The 10,649-nt window shown below is 37.2% G+C and overlaps 1 pseudogene; it reads right to left on the reverse strand.

Annotated features, from left to right (window-relative positions):
- Positions 1–8,998: 8,998 nt before the first annotated feature.
- On the reverse strand, positions 8,999–9,965 carry LOC133261013 (olfactory receptor 52A1-like; annotated as a pseudogene).
- Between the last annotated feature and the right edge of the window lie 684 nt (positions 9,966–10,649).

Genomic DNA, 10,649 nt, shown 5'->3' on the forward strand with positions numbered 1-10,649 from the left:
CATTTACTTTGAAGTGTACAAAACTCCCTGTATAGCACAGGGAGCTCTGCTCAGTATCATGCAACAACCTCAATGGGAAAAGAATTTCAAAAACAATAGATACATATGCATAACTGAATCTCTTTGTTGCACATGTGAAACTATCACAACTTTGTTAATCAGATATACTCCAATATAAAATAAAAAGTTAAAGAAAAATATGAATATAATGTTCATCCATAATATTCTAGAGAATACAGAAATATTCAATTTTGAAAAGTACTGTTTGCTTTGTTAGTTTTCAGTTTGTCTTTTAGTGCACTATTATGAGAAAAATAATGGTTGTTTTTTGTTTATGTAAAAGACTCTGAGTTTATGTTTGTGACTCTTGCCTTTCAGAATGGTCACCATTGATGCCCACACACATGCCTATAGCTCAGTCTGCCTGAACAGCTCTGCCCTTGTCAGATGAGTTCCTTTATGCTGCCTTTCTTCTGAGTTCCCTGTGATGGTAATTTTTTAATTACAATATCCCTGCCTTTCCCATCAGTCTTATTTGCAAATTATTGTTAATTAACTTGTTCTAGTTACAGTGGAGAATGTATATTATTTCAGAAATAAGGATGGGAAGAAACATCACATTGAATAATCATATTGATCAATGATGATAAGTAAATGATCCCTATCATATATACATTAAGGTTCACATTAAACACAATACATTTATGTATATCACAAGTCAAATTTTGAAGTAAAAATAACTATCAGAGTCAGCCATGGGCAGTAGTAGTCCCCATTTTATACAACAGCAAAGTAGGTTTGGGGAATTTTAAATTTTATGTAAGTTGAGTTTTTTTTTTTCTCCATAAATATTTCTAAGAAAAGTTTCCCAGTATTTAAGTCTCTTTAAAATCTCATATTGTAAGTTATCCTCTCAGTTTCTTTATTCTAAAAACTGACTGGAAGACACAAACTGAAAGGAACCCATGTAAATAACAGTGAAAAAAGAAAACTGAAAAAAAGTGATTCATGAAATGTCAAAGTCAAAATGCTATTTTTACACATTCAGTCTTTAATTAAGTTAAAATATATAATTTTAACTTATAATTGGAAATGTGTTATTAATTCTTGGTGAGACGTGGTATTATTAATCCTGGTGTTATTAATCCTGAGACAGTTAAGCATCTGCCTGCAATGTGGGAGACCTGGCTTCGATCCCTGGGTTGGGCAGATCCCCTAGAGAAGGAAATGGCAACCTACTCCAGTACTCTTGCCTGGAAAATCTCATGGGAAGAGGAGACCAGTAGGCTACAGTTTTCAGTTCAGTTCAGTTCATTTCAGTCGCTCAGTCATGTCCAACTCTTTGCGACCCCATGAATCACAGCATGCCAGGCCTCCCTTTCCATCACTGTCTCCTGGAGTTCACTCAAACTCATGTCCATTGAGTCGGTGATGCCATCCAGCCATCTCATCCTCTGTCATCCCCTTCTCCTCCTGCCTCTAATCCCTCCCAGCATCACAGTCTTTTCCAATGAGTCAACTCTTTGCCTGAGGTGGCCAAAGTACTGGAGTTTCAGCTTTAGCATCATTCCTTCCAAAGAAATCCCAGGGCTGATCTCCTTTAGAATGGACTGGTTGGATCTCCTTGCAGTCCAAGGGACTCTCAAGAGGCTTCTCAAACACCACAGTTCAAAAGCATCAATTCTTCGGCTCTCATCTTTCTTCACAGTCCAACTCTCACATCCATACAGGACCACTGGGAAAATCATAGCCTTGACTAGACGGACCTTTGTTGGCAAAGTAATGTTTCTGCTTTTCAATATGCTATCTAGGTTGGTCATAACTTTTCTTCCAAGTAGTAAGTGTCTTTTAATTTCATGGCTGAAGTCAGCATCTGCAGTGATTTTGGAACCCCCAAATATAAAGTCTGACACTGTTTCCCCATCTTTTTGCCATGAAGTGATGGGACCAGATGCTATGATCTTCGTTTTCTGAATGTTGAGCTTTAAGCCAACTTTTTCACTCTCCTCTTTCACTTTCATCAAGAGGCTTTTCAGTTCCTCTTCACTTTCTGCCATAAGGGTGGTGTCATCTGCATATCATTTTATGGGTTCGTAGAGTCGGACACGGCTGAGCGACTTCACTTTCACTTTACTATTAATGCATTATGTGCATATGTGTGAATATATATCTATACACATGGTATATGTATATGCATATATATGGGGCTTCCCTGGTGGCTCAGATAGTAAAGAATCTGCTTGCAGTGCAGGAAACGCAGGTTTGATCCTTGAGTCAAGAGGATCCCCTGAGGAAGAGAATGGCTACCCACTCCAGTATTCTTGCATGGAGAACTCCAGGGACAGAAGAGCCTGGTAGGCTGTAGTCCATGGGGTTTCAAAGAGTTGGACATGATTGAGTGACTAACACCTTCCCTTTTTTCATACATATATATGGGCTTCCATGGTGGCTCAGTGGTAAAGAACCCACCTGCCAATGCAAGAGATGTGGGTTTGATCCCTGGATTGGGAAGATCCCCTGGAGAAGATAATGGCAACCCACTCTAGTATTCTTGCCTGGGAAATCCCATGGACAGAGGAGCTTGATGGGCTACAGACTATAGGGTAGCAAAAAGTTGGAGGAAGTTAGTAAATCAACAACTATATATATATATATATATATATATATATATATATATATTTAATAAGCACATGTGGTAAGTTGCTTCAGTTGTTTCTCAAAGAGTTGGGTACAACTTGACAACTGAACAGCAAATATATACATATAAAACCTTTATAATTTGCAGATTCAGTGTTTGTAAACTCACCTAATTGTTAAAATTTATTTGAAATATCAAAATCAACACTCACAGTGTCTTCATTGTCATTGGTAATTGTGCACAGATCAGCAAAATATTTGAACTGTCCAATGCACATGTTCCCATATCCACAGGGTGATGTTCTGCCTTCTTGTTTCAGATCTTATACTATAAATGAGTACCCTTTCTTGCAGTCTTTTTATAATGTGTTTTTTTTTTTCTCATTTTTGTGCTTCCAGTGGTGATTTTTCTGTATAAAATGGCCCCCAAGCAAAGGGCTGAAGTGTTGCCTCTGTTCCTAAACACAAGGCTGTGATTTGCTCTATGAAAGAAATAATATGCTGGATAAGCTTCTTTAAGGCATGAGTTATATAGCGCTGTTGTCCATAAGGTCAATGTTAGTGAATGAAAAATACTATGCATCCAGTAAAGGAAGAGGAAATTTACAATCTGCTTATGAGGCTGCTCAGACAAGTGCTTAAGTAACATTTACAGTGTGTGATGATGCTATGGAAAAATGGGAAAATGGCTAAATTTGTAGATCATGAGATAGTAGTCAATTAAATAATATGTAATAGGCAACCCGGTTGTGAGGGCAGAATCCAAATAAATTTACAGACATATCACCCAGGTTGAGGAAAATGTGTAACCCTTCTTGACTAGTTTTATTATAATGAAATACTGCATGTGATTCCTTATTTGTAAGAAATACATATTAATTGTGTTTAACATATATTAAAATGTGTCTTTAAACAGAAATACACACAAAAAAGATTATGTGCTAATTGGTTGATGAAAATGTGTCCAGAAGCCCCAAAGGACTTCATGTTATATTTCTCCAAAGGAAAGATGGTTCAGAATTTACTGGAGTGTTTGCAATGACTTCACAGAACATACTTGCAGCAAATAATGAGGACTGATTATGTCTGTCTGTATATATATATGTATATGTGTGTGTATATTATATATATATCCATATATATTCTGAAATTCTAGTCTATTGAGATATACAGGAAAATATATGCATGTTTACATATATACACATACACACATGTTTATGGCATCATTAATATGTTTGAAAAAATGTTTACTTAAAGAAAAAATTAACTAAATTATGAAACTTCTACAATATTCTGTGTTATAGGAACTTTTAAAATGAAGGAAGCCCAAAGGTTTTAATTACAGAGATGTCTGTTTTGTGACAGTAGATGAAAAATTCCTGAGGAGCAATATTTATTATATGAAACTCATTTTTATTTTAAATAATTCCACATATATTCTGGTATTAAAAAGCCTGAATATCACACTCTAATTAACTCTGATAAGAAAGGAAGGAGAGCAAACAGAAGAAGAAATTTACATTGTGTGAGTTTTATATAAGAAAATGCATTAAGTTTAAATAAGAATATCCTGTGGATTTTTTATGAAATGTGGTGTAATTTTGACTTAATTGATTTTTCATATATGTATAAGTCACAAAAGTTTTCATATATATTAAAGCCTATATAATTTTGTGTTTGCAAAGTTATCTAAGCATAAATTTTAAATGTATTGAAAGGTAAAAGCAAGCTAAATAAAATATTATATATATGAAATCTAAATTATAACTCAGTGAAGATAAGCAGATAATGGAAGCTAGAGGCAACACTTTACCAATGAACTTTAAAAAAATAGTTAAAATGCATAGCAGCAAATCTGAAGCAATAGAATGACAGAGGAATATTTCAGAGGACAGAGAAAGTGGACTGTCTACAGCTACATTTGCAGAGTTACCTGCTGTTCCTGAGGATAAAGCAGGAGAAGAAGAACAATTTTTTTTGCTGGCAGAAAACCAATTTTAAAAGTCAGGAAAAAATAGCAACAAAAAAAAGAGAGAGAGCAGGCAATATAATATCTGACTGCAGGTGAGAAAGAAGAACCCAGAACTAAGACTGATAATGAAGTCGTCTTCACATAACACATTGGCTGAATGAAGCTTTCCCAGTGACTCAGACAGTAAAGAATCTGCTCACAATGCTGGAGACAATCTCTCCCACAATCTTTGGGTTGGGAAGCTCCTCTGGAACAGGGAATGGCAAGCCACTCCAGTCTTCTCAGCTGGAGAAGAACTCCATGGACAGAGGAGTCTGATGAGCCACAGTCCGTGGGGTCACAAAGAGTCAGACACAACTGAGCAACTACAACACACACACACACACACACACACACACACTGGCTGAATGGGAGACCAAAAATAAAGAGAACTTTGAGGGTGGGGAAAAAGAGTTTTTGGCAGTCTTGCCATGCTCGACTCACAGGATTATTAAGCTGGGTTACAGATTGTATACTTAGCTCACAGTTGAAAGCTCTAGCAAGCAAAACCTTACATGCAGAAATGTAGCCAATAAAGTGGGAGAGGAATCTCCAGTTGAGCCAGAATCTTGACTAGATAAATGTAATAAATCCTGGCTGGTAAAGAACCTGCCTGCCAATGCTGTAGATGCAAGAGATGCAGGTTCGATCCTTGGCTGGGAAAGATCCCCTGGAGAAGGAAATGGCAAACCACTCCAGTGTTCTTGCCTGGAAAGCTCCATGGATAGATGAGCCTGGTGGGCTACCGTCCGTGGGTCAGAAAATTTTATATGTCATATCTGACACGCTAGGAAAATTACTAGATTTAGCAAGAGACAGGAACATGAGTTCAGAAACAAGGAGAAAAAGAAATAATTGAAACAAATACACAGTTATTTTTTATTGTAATTATTAGTCAAGAATTTTCAAGTAATGGTGTTTAATATGCTCAAGGAAACAGTGAAACAAATAATAAATAAATGAGAAAATTGGGAATTTCAGCAAAATATACCCAAAAATAAACTACACAGTAATCCATATTCACAGTGGGAAATTTTAATTCTATTAAATGTTAAAAACACAACCAAGGAACTGTAAAATTATAAATAATGAAATCATATAACATTAAAAATTTGATCATAAACATAAATATATAGGTATGGAAATAGTTACAGATATAAATAATACTCAGAGAAGGCAATGGAGAATCCCTGTCCCTGGGATTCTCCGGGCAAGAACAATGGAGTGGGTTGCCATTGCCTTCTCCAATGCATGAAAGTGAAAAGTGAAAGTGAAGGCGTTCAGTCGTGTCTGACTCTTCACGACCCCATGGACTGCAGCCTACCAGGCTCCTCCGTTCGTGGGATTTTCCAGGCAGGAGTACTGGAGTGGGGTGCCAGTTAGACAGCTTAATTTGTGACAATAAACGTTTTTCCAATGTGTACACTTAGGAAGTGACTAAATAAAATTTTGAACCAAGTTCATTGGACTCCAGAACTCTCACATGTAACCAATTTCGACCATTTCTTTCATAACAAATTGAAATCTGCTTTTTCTATTAAATATACTTGGCAAACATTTGATTGCTTGCACTCAATGGTGATGAGCTTGAAAAATGAAACCTATCTATGAAATATTATCATTAGGATATGAAAATCTTAATAAAAAACAAAATAAACTTTGCTTAATACTAAAAAAAAAAAAAAAAGAAGAAGAAGAAAAAAAGACATTTAGAAACCAATATAATAAGAATTCCAGGGCTTCCTTGTGGCTCAGTGGTAAAGAATCTGTCTGCCAATGCAGGGGACACAAACTGGTTCCCTGATCCATGAAAATCCCACATACCATGAGGCAACTAAGTCCATGCACCACGACTACAGAGACTGCGCTCCAGATCCTAGGAGCCACAGCTACTAAAGCCCTGGCACCTTGGCGTGTGTTTTCTGCAACAAGAGAAGTCACTATAATGAGAAGCCTGTGCACCACAACTAGAGGGTAACCCCTGCTTCCATAACTAGAGGAAAGTCCTCACAGCAGTGAAGACCAAGCATAGACAAAAATAAATAAATTTAAAAATTAATAATAATTTAACAATTCATAATTTCTGTCCAGGTTTCTTAGACCTCCATCCTTACTACGTCAAAATTGTTTGTTGACTCAAATAATTGAATGAACTTTATTTTTTTTTTTTTTTTTTTTTTTTTTCATGTTTATTTTCCCTCTTTTCTCTTCCCATACCTGTCTCAAGAATTCCTTAATTTGACATTGTATTTTGACTGTGCAATAAAATATTTTATTTCTTCCTATATATATATGAAAGGTTTTTTTTTTTCTTTTGAAATGAATGAACTTTAGAACAATGTGGTCCACAGTAAGTTTAAAAGTTGCCTTTATGTTCAGAACATTCATAGAAACCCCAAATACCAAAGATTTTTTTCAAATTGCTCTTTATATAAAGAAATTAGTAGACACTTAAGAACAATAAAAAATATAATGATAAGATTGTATGCTATAATCCTAAATTTGTCAGAAAAAAACATTTCATGGCATGAGATTTACCAATTTGGTAGCATAATATATATTTAGTAAATATAACTTCATGAAGAAGGATATATTTATAGATATTTATATCTATAGTAGACCAGAAGGAGACATTCAAGGGGTGAATTTTGATGAGACAAAGTAATCATTAAAGATTTTTTAATAGCTGGAGAAAGAATGTAAAGGGACTTATATACCAAACATAGGAGTTGGGTCCTGTAATTCTAAGTATAAGAAAAATTCAGTTATATTCCACTATGATCTGCAGAGGGTCTCTGCATTTTTTTATTTCACTCAAACATGGCTGCCTGGAGCCAGCAAGGGAGATCCCACCCATGACAAGATCATGAGGAGGAGACCAGACAGGCAAGGCAGATCAGGACTCCAGGGACTTCCTGGACCTGCTCGAGCATCTACCCCAAAACTAAAGTCTGTCTGTCTACTGTTTACTATATTATGCCTTTCACCAACTCTTCTGACATTAACAGGGGGCTATCCCTGACTACCTTTGTCTGAAAAAGATCAACTTAGGGCTCTAGTTAATAAGTCTCCTGGGCATGAAAGGAGTATTTCAATTCAAACTTTTCCTGGCATTCTAGCTTGCTTGGCAGGTTTGTCCATACTCTTGCAACTAACGCACATGATTGTTCACAACTTCCCAAACATGAAAAGCACAGGAAGCCTAAAGCATTCTAAAAGTCCTAAAGGGCATAGAGCCCTTTGAGAGGTGAAAAATTATTAGATAATACTGGTGAAGGGCTTCATCGTTGAGCCAATGTTTGCTGCCAAGTTTCCTTAACCCTTACCCATTGTGTGCCTGGGAGTGCATTAGTTAATATAGTTAGAATGTAGAAAAACAAGTAGTAGCCTTGACAATAGCAATAAAAGACCTTTGAGTTAATAAGTTCTTTCTTTGTTGTAACCCACTGCACCTTTGCTCCATAAGAATGTAACTTTATTTAGTACTTTCTGAGGATGACACAGATTGGAAAAATAAAGAAAAAACACTTTAAAGGAAAAATAAGTTTTCTGGTTGACCAACTTTTATCAGAAAAGGGTCATAACATGTTAACAGGCCTCCAAGCCAGAAGATAATAACAAGACCTTGTAAGTGGAAAGGTATGCAGCAAACATCCTGGTTTTGATAAGGGTTAAACAGATGTATGGTTGAGCTGACTCTGCATGACTCTACATCTTTCACTTCTGGAAATGTGTAACTCAAGGTATAAAAGCTCTTTTTGAAAATAAAGCTGCAGACCCTGTTCCACCTAAGCTTGGTCTCCTTGTGTCATTCTTTCTTTCTTTCTCTTTCTCTCTCTCTCTCTTTCTCTCTCCTTTTTCAGGCTGATCCCCTTGAGCACAGAGGCCCTCTGAGTTCACTTTCTGTCCGGGTTTCTAAGACTCTCTCGAGAAGGCGCTCTGCGTCTTCACCCCATCGAGAGGGTGCCTGAGGCCTTCATGAACAGGGCAAGTCCCATGTCAGGGGCTTTATTGGTTTTCTGTGTAAACCAAGGAATATCGGCCTCTTTCTCTCTCCTTTACTTTCTCTCTCGCCGATGCCGTTCACCCTGAGGGTATCCCTGGATCCTGCTGGGCTGGACCCTGGCACATGGCCTTGGTGATAAGGAGAGTCATGAGTTCTAATGACTATTATTGACTATTCTGATGATCTGTAGACTATTATTTAGTCTGTGAACACCATATCATCCCTTATATTTCACATTTTATTAATGTATTCATCAAGTAAGATGATACTCAAACCACTAACTGGATTTGCAGATCACAGATGCTCAAGATGACACATTAAATCCATAGGATCAACTAGTTCTATCAAATGTCAAGCCTGACTTTGAAACAGAACATTTTTTTTACTACCTTATCTTGAATGTTCTTGGTCTTCACCCCATAGACAAAAGTGTTGAGGAAATGTGGAACCAGCAGCTAAAGAATGGACAAAGTGATACATGTGTAAGATGAGATATATGTAGTAAACCTATGAGTACAAAAGGAGAAAAAAGCAGTTCTTCCAGTTCTGGAACTGGAGCTGGAAGAAGATACATATGTGGGGAGTACATGTATTAAATGCCTTAAGGCGTGCCTCTTTCTGGGGCAGGTGTAAGACAGTGATAAATATTTGTGTATAGGAGAGGGTGATCAAAATGAGGTCAAAGTCACTAACAACAATAGCTTCAAGGAGACCATAGAACTTATCAACATCTCCAGTGGCAATCCCTGCAAGGGCCATATATTCACAGTAAGCATGGGACATTAACTGAGTTCTGTAAAAGGTAAGATGGCACTTCAGGGGCAATATGCATGGGATGAAGAGAAAGGCTGCCCGCAATATCACTCCAACTCCAATGTCAGTGACTAGCTGTTGAGTGAATATGGTAGCATGCCTCAGAGAATAACAGATTGCTACATAGTGGCCCAGAGCCATGGCCAACAGGACTCCCAATTCAATACCCTGACATGTGTGGATGAGCCATATCAGGAAGAGGTAAGCATCAAATTAGACCACTGACAAGTGAAACCAAAAAATTCTAAGCATCTTGGGGGCAATGCTGGTGCTAAGTGCAGTGTCCATGGCTCCCAACGTGGCCAGGAAGGTATGCCTAGGCTTATGGAGACTGGGTTCAGATTTGATGATGATCAAAAGTAGAGAATTTTCCATCAAAGCAAGGATGTACATTGCACAGAATGGAATCCCAATCCAACACTGTACAGTTTCTAGGCCAAGAATCCCAATAAATATCAGCACAGAGGGCATAAACACAGTGCTATTTGTAATAAACATGGAAGCTCAGGTGCCTCTTAGCAAGGGGATGATATTGGCCAAACTGTGATCCTCTCTACTCTTCTATACATATGTTATTCTCAGCTTTTCCCTCAAGTACTGAATGACAGAAATAGGAGAATCAACTTCATCAGTTTATCTTTTTTTTTTTTTTTGCAATAGCTGTTTAAATAGCAATAGTGAGACCTATGGAAAGTTTAACAAGTATTCAGTTTAGCACAATTATCTTTCCACATTCAGTGACATCCACAGCATAAATACTGAGTGTTTGGACTCCATGCCTTTGATGGGGTCAATGGTATCAGGATGCTCTGTGGCATTCTCCTTCCTCCCCCAATCCATCTTCTCTTACTTCTTCTAAACTGTTCATTGACTGAAGAAAACAAAAAAGAAGAATAAAAACACACAGTGGAACAATACTTTAGACACAGAGGCACCAAAATCCTTGGGCTGCACTTTTCTCTCTTTCCAAATTTCTGTAAACCCTTGACTGTCCTTCTACTTTAGGCTGGTACATAAAGAACATACTGGTACTGTTTTGATCAAAATTGAATGAAGTCCCCTTTCTAAGACTTCTAAGACTCCACTCACAAAATGATCTCTCTTGACTTTGAAATTCCTGTTCAGAAAAGAATTTTCTAACATGAAATTTGCTGTAGGACTCAGACATCCAGGTAGATGATG

The sequence above is a fragment of the Bos javanicus genome, chromosome 15 (genome assembly GCF_032452875.1).
Source record: "Bos javanicus breed banteng chromosome 15, ARS-OSU_banteng_1.0, whole genome shotgun sequence".
Classification (NCBI taxonomy): Eukaryota; Metazoa; Chordata; class Mammalia; order Artiodactyla; family Bovidae; genus Bos; species Bos javanicus.